General features: G+C 37.2%; 1 pseudogene across 1 annotated transcript; it reads left to right on the forward strand.

Annotated features, from left to right (window-relative positions):
• The first annotated feature begins 288 nt into the window (after positions 1-288).
• LOC104654930 lies at positions 289-2755 on the forward strand (annotated as a pseudogene). Its single transcript, XR_746911.2, has one exon. The product of XR_746911.2 is annotated as an acyl-protein thioesterase 1 pseudogene (transcript).
• The last annotated feature ends 740 nt before the right edge of the window (positions 2756-3495 follow it).

Raw genomic sequence — 3495 nt, forward strand, 5'->3', positions numbered from 1 at the left:
CATTGGATTCTTTGTTCTCTGTTCTGGGCATTCTGTTTGCTAGCAGTTCTGTGCACTATCATGTTACTGCTCAGTGCCCCAGCCTTTGGCTGAAGAGGCCTGGCCTAGATCTGCCCCTGAGTTCTGGTACCACATCTGCAAAGTTCTGTGGAAATGCTGCACCTTAGCACAGGCTAGAGTTTCTCAAAGGATCTTCTGCATTAGAATCTCCCAGTGAGTTGGTTAAAAATGCAGATTCCTGGACTCTTACTCTTGATCTTCCAGGTGAAAATCTGAGATGAGGCGTCTGGTGGGGCCGGTCGGGACTCGCCGCTCGCACGCCCTTGGGCTGCGGCCGGGCGCCCGCTCTTCCTTCCGCTTGCGCTGTGAGCTGAGCCGGTGTATGTGTGGCAATAACATGTCAACCCCGCTCCCCGCCATCATGCCCGCCGCCTGGAAGGCCATCACTGTGGTGATTTTCCTGCATGGATTGGGAGATACTGGGCACGGATGGGCAGAAGCCTTTGCAGGTATCAGAAGTTCACATATCAAATATATCTGCCCGCATGCGCCTGTTAGGCCTGTTACATTAAATATGAACATGGCTATGCCTTCATGGTTTGATATTATTGAGCTTTCACCAGATTCACAGGAGGATGAATCTTGGATTAAACAGGCAGCAGAAAATATAAAAGCTTTGATTGATCAAGAGGTGAAGAATAGCATTCCTTCTAACAGAATTATTTTGGGAGGGTTTTCTCAGGGAAGAGCTTTATCTTTATATACTTCCCTTACCACACAGCAGAAACTAGCAGGTGTCACTGCACTCAGTTGCTGGCTTCCACTTCGGGCTTCCTTTCCACAGGGTCCTGTCGGTGGTGCTAATAGAGATATTTCTATCCAGTGCCACGGGGATTGTGACCCTTTAGTTTCCCTGATGTTTGCTTCTCTTACGGTTGAAAAACTAAAAACATTGGTGAATCCAGCCAATGTGACCTTTAAAACCTATGAAGGTATGATGCACAGTTCGTGTCAACAGGAAATGATGGATGTCAAGCAATTCATTGATAAACTCCTACCTCCAATTGATTGACATCACTAAGAGGCCTTGTGTAGAAGTACACCAGCATCATTGTAGTAGAGTATAAACCTTTTCCCATGACCAGTCTTCAAATTTCTAATGTTTTGCAGTGTTAAAATGTTTTGCAAATATATGCCAATGGCACAGATCAAATAATGTCTCCTCATGAGAAATGTATGATCCTTTAAGTTTCTATACATGTATTCTTATAAGAAGATCCAGAATCTACTATATTAAAATAGATGAAGCAGGTAGCTTCTTTTTTCTCAAATGTAATTCAGCAAAATAATACAGTCCTGCCACCAGATTTGGTATTTCATCATTTGAAAATTAGCAGTATGCTTAATGACAATTTGTTCAGGTAGAAATGAGCAGTTAAGATATAAACAATTTATGCATGCTGTGACTTAGTCCATGGATCTATTCCAAAATTGCTTAGTCACCATGCAATGTCTGTATTTTTATATATGTGTTCATATATACGTAAGATTGTAATGCATAATAAGAATGAGGTGGTATTACATTATTCCTAATAATAGGGATAATGCTGTTCATTGTCAAGAAAGAGTAAAATTGTTCTCTTCAATTAATGGCCCTTTTATTTTGGGACCAGGTTTTTATTTTCCCTGATATTATTTCTACTTAATACTCTTTTCTCTCAAGAAAAAAAAAATGTTTGTTTTTTCTTTATTATTCTTCATAGCAGACCAAGTATTGCCTCTCTGCCATAGACAGCTACTGTCAATACATGCTATAATTTGACATTCTGGGTCACAGGTATATGGTATTTAAAATCTATTTATGCTTTATAGAGAAACCAGACATTAAAACTTCATGTACTACTTATTTCAAATTACTGTACCTTATCCAAATTTACACCTAGCTATTAGGATCTTCAACCCAGGTAACAGGAATAATTCTATGGTTTTATTTTTCTGTAAACAACTGAAAGAATGATTAGATCATATTCTAGTATGTTCTGAAATATCTTTAAGACTGATCTTAAAAACTAACTTCTAAGATGATTTCATCTCCTCATAGCATAGAGTTTACTTTGTACACATGTTTGAAACCAACTACTGTAGAAGATGAGGAATCTATTGTAATTTTTTGCTTTATTTTCATCTGCCAGTGGACTTTTTTGAAATTTTCACTTTAGTCAAATTATTTTTTGTATTAGTTTTTCATGCAAACATAAAAATAGCAATCATTTTAAATTGTCAAAATTTCCAGATTACTGGTAAAAATTATTTGAAAACAAACTATGGGTAATAAAGGCTAGTCAGAACCCTATACATAAAATGTAGTTACCATACAGATTAATATGTAGCAAAAATGTATTCTTGATATTTCTGAACGGTGTTAATTTTTCTGCTGTATTCCAGCTGACCAAAACAATATTAAGAATGCATCTTTATAAATGGGTGCTAATCGATAATGGAAATAATTTAGTAATGGACTATATAGGATGTTAATAATGAAGCCGTATGTTTATGTCTGGATTTTAAAATTTTAAACAATCATTTACTATGTCATTTTTCTTTACCTTGAAGAACATAAACTGTTATTTCAGTTCTACAAATCAGCAAGATATTATTTATGGCAAGAAATATTCCGTTGAAATGTTGTGCTATAACATGGGAAAATGTAAATGTTTTTCATGGTTTCTATCAATGTGAAATAAAATTTAATTCTGACTTTAAAAAAAAAAAAAGAAAATCTGAGATGAGGCCTCATAGTGCATATTTTAAGAAGCCTCTGGATGATTCTCATACAAACTAAGGTGAACAACCACTGTCCTAGATGTTGACAAAATAATCACCAAATACACCATCAGTCATCCGTTCTGGATATTCATTTATATCTATGTAGAGGCAAACCTGTATCAATGTCCTATCTACTCATTTTCCTTTTTTTCTCAATTATAATCTCAGTGATGGCAGAGATCCTATCTATTTTGATCATTGTAGCCCCACTGCCCAGAATAGTGCATGGCACATAGGTGCTGTTGAATGAAAGCACAGGAAGCAAACATGTCTTTCTCCTTGATCCTTCTAATACTGGGAGAGGCTACAGTGGAAATGAAGTGAGAGGCATGGGAACCAAAGGAGAAAACTAAAATGCATGTGATCACAGTGTATGGTGGACCCAGAGCTCTGGAGAAAACCCTCCCATTAGTTAGTTCTGTAGGTGCAAGGTCTTCAGGTCATTCTTTTTGACTGTAGCAGGCTGAGCAGCTGTACCTTGAAGAGACAGAGACTCCAATATGAATTCCTCCCTCCACACCAACCTCAATGTCTTTGGAGTTTGAGGAATGAGGGAAAGGCAAGATATGACAAGGGATTGCATTGTCATATCATCAGTCATCACTCAAATAAATTAAAGCCTCAAGGAATTTTAATAATAATGGCTGTAACAATTACCTTGAGAAGGCA

The sequence above is a fragment of the Rhinopithecus roxellana genome, chromosome 7, assembly GCF_007565055.1.
Source record: "Rhinopithecus roxellana isolate Shanxi Qingling chromosome 7, ASM756505v1, whole genome shotgun sequence".
Taxonomy (NCBI): Eukaryota; Metazoa; Chordata; class Mammalia; order Primates; family Cercopithecidae; genus Rhinopithecus; species Rhinopithecus roxellana.